Raw genomic sequence first — 15,295 nt, 5'->3', positions numbered from 1 at the left:
AAAGGAGGAGTTCCCGTCGTGGCGCAGTGGTTAACGAATCCGACTAGGAACCATGAGGTTGGGGGTTCGGTCCCTGCCCTTGCTCAGTGGGTTAACGATCCGGCGTTGCCGTGAGCTGTGGTGTAGGTCTCAGACGCGGCTCGGATCCCGCGTTGCTGTGGCTATGGTGTAGGCTAGTGGCTACAGCTCCGATTCGACCTCTAGCCTGGGAACCTCCATATGCCACGGGAGCAGCCCAAAGAAATAGCAAAAAGACAAAAAAAAAAAAAAAAAAAAAAAAAGAACCCAAAGGACTGATTAAGCAGTTGCTACTTAGAAATGTGGGAGATACAAAAAAGCACTTAAATTGAACTTCTAGGTATAAAAACCATAATGTATAAAATAAAATATACACTACCTGGGATAAATAGCAGATAAGATATTGCAAAGAAAAGAGTGATGAAATTGAAGATACAGACATAAAAACTACTCAAAATGCAACACAGACAGAAAAGAGTCTTGTGAGCAGGCAGGATGGATAGAAGGATAGTAAGAAGGTAGGAAGGGGAGTTCCCTACGTGGCTCAGTTGTTAATGAACCTGACTAGCATCTATGAGGATGCGGGTTGGATCCCTGGCCTTGCTCAGTGAGTTAAGGAATCTGGTGTTGCCGTGAGCTGTGGTGTAGGTCCCAGATGTGGCTCGGATCCCATGTTGCTGTGGCTCTGGTGTAGGCTGGTGGCTACAGCTCTGATTTGACCCCTAGCCTGGGAACCTCCATATGCCACAGGTGTGGCCCTAAAAAACAAAAACAAAAACAAAGGGAGAGAAAGAGGATCACATAATTATGGAAAAACTTCGTGTGATCAAATAGTCTTTGAAAGAGAGGAGAGATAGAAGAAGGATAGGAACATATTTGAAGAAATATAGACTGAGAATTTTCCAAATGATTAAAAATATAAATCCAGAGATTTAACAAGCTTAAACACCAAATACAAGAAACAAAAACACCATGACACATCATAATCAAATTGCTCAAATTCAAGAACAAATTGAAATGCTTAAAAACAGCCAGAAGAAAAGACATTATGTATAGAGGAAAAAAGATGAGGATGGAAGCAGTTTTTAAATCTGAAACATTGCCAACTAGAAGATAGAGGGGGAACATCTACAAAATATGAAAAAGACCAAAGCTTAATCAAGAAGAAACAGATAATCTAATTATATATGGGGAAAGGTAAGAGGGACTTTTTTTTCTGGTAGCCATTCTGAATTTCTTTATAAAACACCGCTATTTACATTTTTGCTTTTATCTTTCTTAAGAACCCAGAATTAAGATCCTATATTAAATATTTATAACATACTGTAAATATCATTAGGGAACCTTATAAATTCATTTGATAGCTATGTCAAAATATAAATGGAATATTTAACCATGATCAAGAAAAAAACTCATAACTCATAATACGTTTGTAATTTATTATCATATTATCACTTCAATTTTAAAGCCAATTGGAAATTTTAAACCTCTAAATAAAAAATTTAAAATACATTAAGAACATTAAAGGCAGATGTCATTAGATGAATTATATAATCCCAAATTTTATGACAAAATACCATAAGGCCACTTGGTATTCATTTACTCTATAAATTTTAGGCCTTCTTTTAAAAGAAATGTGAAGCCAACAATCATTTTTTAAAATAAATCCAGGACATACAAATTTGAAAACTATTTACCAAAGGAAATTCACAGATATTTATAAACTAGCTCAGAAAAAGTTTGGAGTAGCTTTTTAATGAATGGCAGTTTCTTGCTTTGCAACCTGCTGCCCAAGCATTTATTTTAAAAAATTAAATCATACTGTCATGACTAAAGAAACTCTATGTGGTAGGAATATTAAAAGCTGCAAAAACAGCTGGTTCTGAATTTCATTTTATCCTTATGAGTACATTTAATATCAAACTTCCCTGGAATTCTGTCATGGTTAAAAGAAAAAAAAAAAAAAAACCCTCAAAACTGATTGAAACATGATTCACATTAATATGTCATAAGACACTAAAATACTATTGTTCCCTAAGAGATCTGAGATGATGCTAAAATAATGAAAACTCATCATTAGTTCTGTGTAGGATGGTAAACTAGGTGAAGTCAAAAAAGTTGCTTCTTCTGTGAATGCATATAATATGCATTTTTTTATTCTCAAACTTTTTCTGTGCTTTTTGAATATATAATTTAGGAAGGTAATCTTGAGACAATGTCAGACAATTTTAGATCCTGCATTAAATCCTCCACGTTGCTAAATGCTCTAAAGTAGGTGCTAACAATTGGAACTTCCCTGCTTGCAATGGTGAACAAAACTTCCAAAATCTTCCTGGGAGAACTCAGCTCATTTTTTACAGTCTTCTGGATCTAATTCATCTCTATTGTAAAGGTTCTCTTTTTAAATCTCCCAGTTGTAAGAAATCTTGTAATACTCTTCTTCACCATATTTTAGGACTGTAATTTGCAAGGGAATCTTTGCTTTTGTAGATCAATACTATCTAAGGGTAGCCAAGAAAACTAACCAGTAAACAAACATATTTCACAGGAAAGGAAGTCACATGATAATGTGTTTCAGAGACTATACATTTATAATTTATGAGAAATAGCAACATTAGTGTCTTTTGTAATTCCCTAACTTGGGATATAAATGCCTATAGTTATTTTCCTTTTTTTAAATGAAATCGACCTATCTCTCTCTCTTGCTCTCTTTTTTTTTTTGTCTTTCTAGGGCCACATCTGTGGTATATGGAGGTTCCCAGGCTAGGGGTCAAATCGGAGCTGAAGCTGATGGCCTATGCCACAGCCACAGCAAGGCCAGATCTGAGCCATGTCTGTGACCTACACCACAGCTCAGTGCAACCTCAGATCCTTAACCCACTGAGCAAGGGCAGGGACCGAACCCACAACCTCATGGTTCCTAGTCAGATTAGTTTCCGCTGTGCCTTGACGGAAACTCCCCCTGTATCTCTTAACATTTATAAAAACATCCTTTTCCCTTCTAGTAGATAATATGGAGACCACATTATTTGATGAGCATTGTAAGAGTGGAGAAGTGAAAATAAGTAAAGAAAAGTCCCTGCTTTCAAAGAACTTACCATCTTTGAGAGGTAAGGGAGGATGGGTATGGGACTCCATGGATAATGATGAGCCCTAGAAAAGAGGTAGGTACCATTGAAAGTGAGAGGATGAAGCATGGAATGGGGATGCTTCAGAGTGTAGGTAACCAGTCACTTCCCAAATGGGCAAAGGTTAAATGTGAGAGGAGGAAAGAAGGTTTCAGGCCCAAGGGCAGAGCATGTGTGGTGTGTGTTGACTGCAGGCATGGGACTCCTGGCCGCACTGCTAATCACCTTCTGGGAGCCATGCCCTGGCCCTCCCCGAGGCTCTAGACTATTCTTCAACACCCTTGACTAGAAGCAGAGACGGTCTAAGAAGAGCTTTGGTGCTTGATAATGTGGTCAACTCTTCAGAATGGCTTATTATATGGGAAAACCTTAGAGTACAAGGTACAGAAATACCAGATCTATGGGACAAAATATAAAGGGTCTGGATTTCTTCCAATGCCAAGGCTGAGGTCAAAATAAAGGCTACAATGAATCAAAAGTAAAAATAGGCATACGCAACCTATCCTTACTGACAATGAAAGCTACTGAAATGTGAACCACTTTATTTTGACAATAACACTTTCTACCAAAAGATGATTTGAATGAGGCATGTTCAAAAGTCATTCCCAGAGCTGGAAACCCTCTAAGTATTGTGCAGGAAGTATCTGGGCCATAATTATGGCAATGTTGGGATATCACAACGCTCCAAGCAGGGATTGGGTATCGGCCTGGAAGTGAGGCCACCACTCAGCACCTCCAGAATGAGGATATCATGGGTCCTTTTTGAGCCCCTGCAGCCAAAAGAGAGAAAGGACATGTAGCACAAATCTCAAACTGTCTGAGCAATCCCAGGGGCATGATGAGTAAGTACCCCAATATACTTCATAAGTATCTATAAAATTCTGAGCTAAACTTTGGCAGGCTTGTAGCAGTCTGTTTCAATAATCAGATACTAAGATTTTTCATGAAAACTGCATCTAAAGATCAATTAACTATTTCTCTCCCTGGATTTTCTTCATTATCTTACATTTTTTGTTTTGTTTTGTTTTGTTTTGTTTCCTTTTTCTTTTTCTTTTTCTCCACCCTCAGGCATATGGAGTTTCTGGGCCAGGGATCAGATCTGAGTCCCAGTTGTAACCTACACCACAGCTGAGGCAACTGCTGGATCCTTTAACCCACTGTGCTCCACCAGGGATCGAACCTGTGTCCCGGTGCTGCAGAGATGCTGAGGACCAGGCCTTCCACAGTAGGAACTCCTTATCTTATGTTCTTAATGGGAGGTCAGTTACCTTTCTCTAAAATGTGACAATCACAACAATAAATAAGTTAAACTAAGATAAATAATTATCTTGAAACACACACTATTTACAATAGACTATGACTCTCCTCTGAGCATCTAGGTTTAGTTTCATTGTGAACATTAGATTATTTATTTTATTTTATTTTTGGCTTTTTAGGGTTCCCAGGCTAGGGGTCGAATTAGAGCTGAAACCACTGACCACAGCAACATGGGATCAGGGCCTCATCTGAGACCTACACCATAGCTCATGGCAACGTGAGATCCTTAACCCACTGAGCAAGGCCAGAGATCGAACCCACGTCCTCATGGATACTAGTCAGGTTTGTTAACCACTGAACCACGAAAGGAACTCCATGAACTTTAGATTTTGATGTTCTTTGTAGAAGTCCTTCTCAGTATCCACCCCCCCCTTTTAAATCACAATATACTGTCTCTCCTTTTTATTCTTTTTTTTTTTTTTTTTTTGTCTTTTTGTCTTTTTGTCTTTAGTTGTTGTTGTTCTTGTTGTTGCTATTTCTTGGGCCGCTCTCGCGGCATATGGAGGTTCCCAGGCTAGGGGTTGAATCGGAGCTGTAGCCACCGGCCTACGCCAGAGGCACAGCAACGCAGGATCCCAGCCGCATCTGCAACCTACACCACAGCTCACGGCAATGCCGGATCGTTAACCCACTGAGCAAGGGCAGGGACCGAACCCGCAACCTCATGGTTCCTAGTCGGATTCGTTAACCACTGCGCCACGACGGGAACTCCTCCTTTTTATTCTGATTGAACACAAAAGACCTATATCTTTTTAGACTTGCTGTTTTCCTCATTTCACCAAACACTTTGATATCCATATCCTGTGAGTGAGAACTTGTGGGATCCAATTACTGAGGTAATATTATCTTTAGCAAAACTGTCTGAATTCCTTTGAAAGACTAGAATAAAACTGCTTGATTGCTCAATTAATGCTATTATATAGTCTAGGGCTCAAGACTTTATGTATTTTAAGACTAGAATTTGTAAAATACATGTTTTAAAATTCAGTTGATTGGAGTTCCCATTGTGGCACACAGGAAAGGAATTCCACTAGTATCCATGAGGCTGCAGGTTTGGTCTGTGGCCTTACTCAGTGGGTCCAGGATCCGGCACTGCTGTGAGCTGTGGTGTAGGTAGGTCACAGACAAGGCTCAAATCCTACGTTGCTGTGGCTGCGGCATAGGCTGGTAGCTGTAGTTCCTATTCCATCCCTATCAATTCGAGCCCTAGCCTGGGAACTTCCATATGCTGCAGGTGTGGCCCTAAAAAGCACACACACACAAAAAGATTTGGCTGATTGATCTCTACAGATAAAGCAACAACAAAAAATACTTTATTTCAGTTTCAAATTTTCTGGTTTTTATTAGCATATTTCACTTGGAAGGATTTTTTTATTTAAATGTCCTGCTTTAATGTGATCGGGGTTTTTTTTCTGCCCCCTTTTTTTTTTTTTTGGTGTTTCTTATGGTAAGCAGTTTTTATCTCTATGTTAATTCTAACAATCAGTCATAAATATGAATATATTTACTATTTAACCACTTAATACAGTTTTGTTTTAAGAGTTTTGTTTAAGATAGATAGAATTCTCATATCTTTTGACCTCATATCTAGAGCATCTCACAGTGTTAGAGGCTTCACTGAGTGGGCACTGATGGGCAGGAAATCAAATCCTCCAAAACTGAGCCTCCAAATACTTCCACTGGAAAATCATGCTTTCCTTACCGGCATTACTGTTAGTACTAGAGGCACTTGCTTACAAGCAATACCGCTTGACCCCAGTTAATAATGCATTCTGCCTCTGCTACTTCAATCAAAACTTTCTATTTTTAACTTGAGTGGATCTATGATAATCTTAAATATGCTGGCTTTCTGCCAGTGGGCTTTCTGCCTGTCTTAGCCATCTAGCTGCCTAAACATTTCTCCTCAGAAATCTCTTTATCTTCATCACCATCCGGACAATACTGAACTTTACCCTAGCCCATGATCCTGGAAAATAACAAAGGTTAAGGAAATCCACCCTGCTTCCCTTTGTGTTCTGGAAATGGCTTGCAACAAAGAACCACCCTTCCCCACAGGACTTAGCTTTAGGGCACTCCTCTGTTTCCCTAAGATAAGGCCAGACTTTATACCCTCCAAATTCCCATTCTTTGCTTCACTAATGATTATCTGAACTGTTTATGCCACTGACCAATTTGGACAAAATACCTGCTACTTTGATTTGACTAAACTTTAGCTAAGCTTCTCTCCTTCTCCCAGGATCCTGAACTTTGACCCAGACTCAGCCTAGCAGCCTCAACCCTCCCTTCACAGTCTTGCCTAAGAAGAGGCTGACCTGGGAGGAAAATATTCTTGGGTGTACCGTCCCCATCCTCATCCTATCTTCCCTCCCACATCCCATTCTTTCCAGGCTCTTTCACTCTTAAGAGAAAAGCCCCCTTCTGCCTAGCTATCGAGAGGCTTACAGATCTTATGCTTGGCATATTCTCCCTACTGCCATCACCCACTCCCTTTATTGCAGTCATCTTTTCAAATAAGGTTTTCTTTACCTAAATCTGGAATTATCTTTTATTTGACACTCCATTTGATCATATTTTAGAAAGAGTGCTGGCAACTAACGTCAACCTACTTCACTGAAATAATTCGCAAATTTTCCTTTGAATATATCTACTCAAATGGAGCCAGCCGTCTCAGTCTCTTGCACTCAGGGGTACTTTCATTTCACATTAAATAAAGTGCAAAAAGATGTCCAGGAAAAGTAAATGAATTTGGGCTTTAAAAATTTCATCTCTTTATATCCTTAGCATCTAGTTCATATCTATAGAAAATGCCTGTTTAATTACAAAGTGAATTAACAAATTAAGTCTTCTAAAATAACGTATTTTATTGCAATATATCTTAGCTCGGAAAATCTGTTGAAAATTTATAACAAAAAATCTTGAATTAACTTGAAGATATTTTCAAGTACAAAGTACACTGGAAGTTAATATAAAAATTCTTAATATTTCTACGAAGAAAAGTATTTTAACTTGTATATAAACAAAGAAGAGTTAAACGAATGGATATATTTCTTGCTCTGATAACATAATGTTATAAAAGTGTCAATTACTCCCTAAATAATTTATATATATAATACATATAATCAAAATTTCCAACTATATTTAGTAACTTATGAAAATGCACTGCATGTCACTACTATGGCTTGGATTCAATCCCTGGCCTGGGAATTTCTGTATACTGCAGGTGTAACAAAAACAACAAAACATAAAACAGTGTAACACTGCAAGAAATTTTAAAAAATTTAAGAAATAGATTGGAATAAAGAGTTCATAAACATTCCTGAAAGATGGTATCTTAATTCTGATTAAGGATGGAATCTTAGTATATAATTAAGTGGACATCACAAATCAAAGGATATGCTCTTTAACAGATGGTATTCAAAAATCAGGGGAAAAAACAAAACAAAACATTTTATCCTTTACACAACGTTGGGATTCAAATGCATTGATGCCTTTATGAATAAGAAACAAAACCTATAAAATATAAGAAAATGTAAAAGGAATATCATTTTGAGTTCCCGTTGTGGCTCAGTGGGTTAAGAACCTGAGGAAGTTTCCATAAGGATGCATGTTGGATCCCTGGCCTCGCTCAGTAGGTTAAGGATCTAGTATTGCCTCAAGCTGTAGTGTAGGTTGCAGATGGGGTTAGGATCCAGTGTTGCCATGGCTGTGGTGTAGGCCTGTAGCTGTGGTTCTGATTCCACCCCTGGCCCAGGAACTTCTATATGCCAAAGGTGTGACCTTTAAAAAAAAAAGAATATCATTTTGAACTAAAGCAAGAAAAGAATTTCTTCAAAAAATATGCAAAAATAGAAATAAATTTGATTATACAATTACAGATTTCATTTCAGAAAAGGTAACCATGAAAGAGGTAATAGACAAATGACAATTCTGAGAAAAGATATGTTGTCTCTCTCAATCTGGTAATATCTAAAATATACAGACTTTACTAAAAATCAGTTTGCAAAAGTCAGTAACTCTCCCCTCAATGGACAAACCATAAGAACTACCAGTTTATAGAGGAACCCAAAAGGCTAAGAAGCATATAAACATATGCTCAAACGTATCGGTAATCACTGAAATGCAAATTTAAACCATATTATTTATATTAATTTGACTGGCAAAGTTAGAAAATTGTATAATGCCAAGTATCAGTGATGTTATGACGTTATAACAATCATTCTCACATTTATATGCTCATTAGAATCACCTGGGAAGATTAAAAACTATTAAATGTCAAAGATTTACTCTATTTCAATCAGAATATAGGGTCCTGACTTTACCATTTTTAAAGAATCTTCCAGGTAGTGCTACCACTCAAGGAGAGTTGAGGAAAACTAGGACATAGTAGCCTTCAAGCACTATTGGGGACCATTTATAAATATCAAGGCTCATTTGAAGACCAATCCATAGTGCTTAAGCAAATTTAATGTTCACATACCCTATAATTCAGAAACTCTGTTCCTGAATATTCATCCCAAAGGAATTCTCACAGATCCCCAAAGACTTCTGAGGAAAATCTCGTTAATACTTTTTGTGGTAAGGAGCTGGGGCAGTTTGGTTGTTTACCACCAGTAGAAGAAACAGACAAAATGTGGTAGAGGTACATCAGAGACTGCTATGCAGAACAACTGATTGAAAATGATGATTAAATGTGCACATAACAACATGAATGGATCTTAGGAACAATACTGATTACAACCAATAAGAAGGTGACCAAGAAAATCCCCAAATTACACAGTGCTTATACTAATTTTAAAAGTATAAATACAAACAGTACAATACTAATTTTAAAAGAATAAATACAAACAAAAATACAAACAACTGAGTGTAGTGAAGAGGGAGAAAGGGGGTAAAGAATGGGCATAAAAGGAAATAAATCAGAGGACTGATTTGGAGCAGCCCTAAGGAGTATGACTATTTTAATACTTTGCACTTGCCATCGATATATAAATCATATGTATATAATATATATATATATATATATAGTGTGTGTGTGTGTGTGTGTGTGTATGATATGTATGTATACAAGGCTGGCTCTCTCTTGCCCCTCTTCTTTATTCAGTCACCCAGGATACAGCGAGTCTTGTGGTACATTTATGGGGTGATGTCAGAGCCCCTGCCCTTCAGTACAGGAAAACACAGAGGCTCATCTAAGATTGGAAAACCATATCTTCCACACAATGGAGGAATCTAGACTGGGCCCTCCTGGCTACTCAGTGTTCCTTTTATTCCTTGTCCTTTGATACCTCATAGCAGCTATTTCAAATATGCTTTATATGCTTGTCAAGTCATTTGCTAGGAGATAACTTTGCCTCTTACTTTACTGAGATGATTGATGTTAGCCCATTCACATCCCCTCATTTTTTTTTCTATCTCCACTAGTCATTTGGGCAATGGTGATTACCCACTTTAAGGCCGAAATCCAAATTCCCCGTCATTAATCTCTGCCTAGTCTCTTCACCTTCTCTCTTATCTTGGAGGTACAGGAACAGCTTCCCAGCCTTTGTTTAGTTTAATTCCAGTTCTTTCCAATTCTTGAGAATTAGAACCATTATCATCCTCCCTCCATCAAGAGAGAGAAATCATTAGAGTTGTAGATTCCCCTTTTAACTTTTGCCACAAAGTTCTTGAAACTTTGGTTACTTTTTTCCATTATGTCATGTCCTCAGACACTTTCCAATATTTTTTGATCTTTATTGCAAATGGAGAGCTGACCAGTCTAATTGATGGATGGATATTGAAAGTAAGGGAAAGAGAACACAAGGACAAAACTATTTTCTTTTTTTCTCTTTAGCCGAGTAAATTATGTCCTGAGAAGGGGACTTGGGGACAGCAAAGTTTGGAAAGTGGAATTCAAGACTTCTGTTTTGGATATTTTAATTTGAGATATCTACTAGATGTCTAAGAGAAGTTGAGTAAATGGTTAGATATGGGGTCTGGAACTGGCAGGCAGAATTGGAATAGAAATATAATTTGTGAAGTAACCAGTTTCTAGATGATGAGGTCAGCTAGGAAGTGGATATAAATAGTCAAATGATAACTGAGCCCATGGGCATGCCTAATTTTATAAATTAGGCAGAAAAAGAAGATTAAGCTGGGAGATAATTAAGAAACAGCCAACAAAATCAAATGAAAACCAAGAAACTGTGCAGTTCTAGCAATCAAATGAAGAATGTTTTCATTAAGAGAAGATTAAATAATACGGACATATCTACAAAAAGGAAGTCTGAGAAATGGCTATCAGTTTTGCAACATGGAGATTATCAGTGACTTTTGCATTGTAGTGTCAGGGTTGGAGGAGCTAAGATAGCTTCGTTGGATTTGGTTTATGAGAGACTATGAAGGGAGGAAATAAAGGCAAGAAGTGGAGAAACTCATGGAATTTTATAAAGGAAAGCAAGTAATAAGGCAGGTCTTAAGGGTGATAAATTCAAGGAACAGATGTTTACTGGTACAACTGCAGGTGTATTTCGGCTGATGCGAAGTTAACTTTAACAGGAGAAAACTGATGACACAGATAGGAGAAAGAATAAATGCAGGAGCCAATTCCTTTAACAGGCCTAAAGGGATATGGTCAAATCCACAAATGAAGTGACCATCCTTAGACAAAAGGAGCAGCAGTTAACATTAAAGGAAAGGCTGAGTCTTTGGAACATATAAAAGTATTTGGTAGTGAAGTAGAATTAGTGGTGAGAAAATATGAAATTTCTTTTCTAATTGCATGCATCTTATCAGTTAAGTAAAAAGCAGGTTATTATCTCTAAGTGAGGAAAATGAAGGGGTTAAGGATTAAAGAAGAGAAGAGGAGAGGAGGGATCAGAAAAGAGTAGTCTCGAATAGAAGAGCAAACTGAAGCGACAAGGCAGTTGAATATCTGGGCAATTTTAACCCGATGAGGACTGCAATCTAAAAAAAAGGCAGACTAATCAACACATTCATATGAGTTTGTGTGTGCATGCGTGTTTGTTCCATGCGTGTTTATGGGCTACTTAAGCATAGAAGAGAACAGTCAGTCAATAGGAGTAGGGATTTTTCCTGGCAAGTATAACAGTGAGAAAAGGGAAGTAAAAGTGTCTTGGTAAATTATATTCCATATATTGAAACAAGACTTGCCTTAGAAATGACATCAATTATCCCCTCTTTTACTAATCTCTTTATTGAAGTTTACACAAATATTCAGTTACAATTTACTATTACAGAAATATTTTTAAATTATCATAGTAGGAAAACTCGTCCACCGTTTAATAACCAAGGGGGAAATATATACATACATACACCCTCATACATTATATTTGCCATACTAACACATTTATACCTAAGAAGGCTTTCCTGAATTTCTTTTAACGGGGCAGCACAGGTTAGAGGCAGATACATTTTAGTGTCCCTATGGGCTTAATGTGCATTTCAACACAAATGTGGGTCAGTGACTAAAATTACTGATTATCTTTATATATTAGTACTACGACTTTTCAGTTTTGAAATTCCCCATCCTTTTCACTCATTAAGTCCTTTTATTGAATTTCAGCTAGGTTTTTTTGACGCTGATCTGCCAGAAGGAATGAGCAGGTCTGGGCTGAGAAATTGGAGTCCAGTGTCACAGAGAGAAAGGAGAGAAATGCCAAGAGAGTACTCAGGTATTTGCAACTATACCCTCACCCTTCTAGAAGAGTTACTGAAAAAAAATTTTTTCCCTTTTTCTTTTAATTGGCTGCCTGCAGCATGTGGAATTCCAGGGCCAGGGATCATATCCAAGCCACAGTTGTGACCTATGACACAGCTGCAGAAATGCCAGGTCCTTTAACCCACTGTGCTGGGCCAGGGATCGAACCTGTGTCCTGGAGCTGCAGAGATGCTGTGGATCTGATGCACCACAACGGGACTCCTCTACTGAAAAATCTTGAAACTCTGACTCTTTTCATATTCTGGCCTCCATTCCACTAATGGAGTAATTTCCTTTTTTTCCCTGGACTAGACACCAAACGGAGTGGTTAACTAAAGGTGATGCTCTCCTCTGAGTAAGTTATTCAGAGAAAAAGACAAAAATTCAAACTACACGTGGCCCTTGTTCTGTTTCTTAAAATAAGTCAATAACTGTTATTATTTAGATTTTGCTTACTGCAAAGCAAAAGGAACACTCAGAGCTCCCAATCTCTGGGATTTGTGATTAATATTTATATCTTTGCTCAATTTGAGTTTTGCTTTCAAAGTCTTAAGAGATAAAAGTATTGAGTCACATCTACCAATCAATGCCAATTCCTCTAAAAGCATATATCTAACGACCGAAAAATATTCGTATAAACATATCCTAGAGGGGTTATAGATGGCAACAAATCTATAATAATTTTTAGGATGAAATAATTTTATAAAACAATAACTTTTTTAATATTTATAAGCATGTATATTTCTAAATATATCAATATTTTTGAATTCCTCCCCATTTTGCTAGTATCTTGTATATATGTACTCACATACAGAAATAAAAGTATTGTCAGTATCTTGTGAATTATGTAATTTTAGTACATAAATATTTATGGATAAATAAATGGAAGACAGAAGTGAGTCATTCTAATTTGAAAAGGAAAGCACATCTTTCAACAGATATAGTTATTCAACTTTACTGTTTCACAGGCAATCCTTCACAAAGGTATATTTGATATTTTTGTTTTGTATCTTACCACTTAATTGTGTAAGCTCTAATAATTCTTAAAGGTGTATTTACTGCTTTTGAAATATGCCATGGTATTATATTAATAAATATTAACATTCCATATCTAGAAACAAAAATAATACAAAAAATATCAGTGTGGATTACTCTGGACTTGTGATTCCCATGGGGATGGGGACGGTGGGAAGACACACCTCCCACTGTCAGCAGTGGGAGCAGGGAAGGGACGTGGCATTTGTAGTTTTGAAAAACATGTAAACAGTGTATTTATTAGGTTCATAACAGAAGATACAAGAAGGAAGCTCTATAAAAATCTTGGTTGGTGAGAACTACAGAACATAAAATGAGAAAATCCTTTTAAGCAAGGTGGGTTTGAAAAGTCTCTAAGTATGTTAGGGAACAGATACAAATATAATCCTTGGCATTTTTAATATCTAGCAAGGAGACTTTCGAACCATGTGATGTGAGTCCATCTCCTTACTTTGCATTTTTGTATCTTAGAACTGCTGTCAGGTACAACCTGGTAGGCTGGCTCTGCTTTCAGGCCAATGACCTGGAGGTGAAAAGGCTCATTGTGTGATTTCTCTGCAGGAGCACACACTTGCTTCTGGATCTGGTGCTTTTGTTATTTTTAACATATAAAAAGAGAAGTCACAAAAATATAAGTTCCAGATTTAGTGGCAACCAGACAGAGAAGAAACAAGTCTGTCTGGGAATAACAAGAATAGTTGATCCCTAGCCTACTTATATTTAGAAAGCTAAGTATCAGCTTGACTATTAGTTTAGCTAAGTATTAGCTGCGTTTTAGAATATATTAAATACTGTAGTTTGTATACTTACTTTTAATGATCCAAAGTTATAAAAATAATGCAAATAATTACAACAAAATTCATCTTAATTCTACACATCTTTTAAAATTTTATTTTATCTGTTAGAGAAATATTGAATTCTAAATATTTAAAAACATAAATTGAGGTCCATCTACCTTTGCTTTTATATTAAAACGTTAATATATCTATGGTATGACATACATTTCTATCGTGCATAGAAAACAAGTGTTTCAATGGATTAGAAATGACTTCATGCAATTTTAAATTTATTCCTCTTTCTCCTAGTACACCCTAGTAGGGATTCAAAGATAAAAGTAAACTGAGATAAGGTGTACATTTCCCAGTGACCTTCTTTGTAAAGTTCAGATTAATATTGAGAACAATATTAAAATTGAGAATAAGAAGCTTAAATTAAAATAAGCATTTTAAAATGATGGGACTATTGGCAAAGTGTAAACACATTTTAAATGCTGGGATTTCTCCATTTAACCAATAGAATCATAAGCAGATAATCATTACTTAAGGATAAAAATGCAGTATATGCACCATTAAAAAGAAGTCCTATCTTGGTGGAGGTGAAATCAAAGCGTTCTTTTAAAGGGAAACGAAATCTGGAGTTTTCTCATGTTTCTTAGTGCCTTTTTTTTTTTTTTCCTATTAACATTCTGTTCTCATAATGTAAACCTTATGTGACAATATGCAGCCTGGCTCATTCCTTTAACATTACACAAATGTGCTCACTCAGCAGTCCAAAAAAAGTGACTGAATGTTGTGAATGTCTTTGATCTTTTCTGTGACAGTGTTGGCCAGGTACAGTAAACAACGTGTCTTTGCTCTGGAATGTATTATATTTTTAGAAAATAAACTGTTAGAAAAAAAAATCAGTAGAAAACTCATTCTTCAGTAATTTAAATTCAGAAATCATCAACCAAAATATAATGTTAATAGTTAATACACCAGTACTGCTTTTGTTTTAAGCCAAAAAGAGTCACCACATTTCACAGTTTAAATGAGTGCATATCTTCATTTATGGCCTGAGTATAATTTGCTATAAGGTAAAGGGAAAACCTCTCATTTGCTTGGGAAAAATCAGGAATTAAAAAGGGGGAATGTTGCTGAAACTTAGTGAACTTGGGCTGTGAGACAGATGGTGCTTCAGACTGAATTAGAGCTCTTTTTGAACAGTAGTGATGGAGCTCCTGAAAAATGGAGGAATTCTACTCTTGCTTCCGCTGTGTTCCCTGCTTTGGACTGTTGAAGAACAATTCCTTCTGAAAGTTTAGTAAGTCCAAATATAT

General features: G+C 36.7%; 2 protein-coding genes across 51 annotated transcripts in view; both read right to left on the bottom strand.

Moving 5' to 3' along the window:
- GULP1 (GULP PTB domain containing engulfment adaptor 1) overlaps positions 1–15,295 on the bottom strand; it is a 263,558-nt gene that overhangs the window by 101,851 nt on the left and 146,412 nt on the right. For 12 of the 50 annotated variants that reach the window (XM_084999181.1, XM_084999152.1, XM_084999166.1 and 9 more), the window contains one exon: positions 3,117–3,171. The exons of the other annotated variants lie outside the window; for them this stretch is intronic. The gene's annotated coding sequence lies outside the window, so the exon portion shown is untranslated. Of the gene's footprint in view, positions 1–3,116; positions 3,172–15,295 lie in introns of those variants that run through there. 50 annotated transcript variants of the gene reach the window in all.
- The window catches only part of COL3A1 (collagen type III alpha 1 chain), a 528,757-nt gene that overhangs the window by 445,345 nt on the left and 68,117 nt on the right, over positions 1–15,295 (bottom strand). The gene's annotated exons all lie outside the window — the stretch shown is intronic.

The sequence above is a fragment of the Sus scrofa genome, chromosome 15, assembly GCF_054392235.1.
Source record: "Sus scrofa isolate SSC_HxYL_T2T_F1_AM1 chromosome 15, Sscrofa_HxYL_maternal_Yorkshire_Landrace_v2.0, whole genome shotgun sequence".
Taxonomy (NCBI): domain Eukaryota; kingdom Metazoa; phylum Chordata; class Mammalia; order Artiodactyla; family Suidae; genus Sus; species Sus scrofa.
The sequence above is the reverse complement of the archived record's forward strand: the minus strand, read 5'-3'. Positions and strand labels throughout refer to the sequence as shown.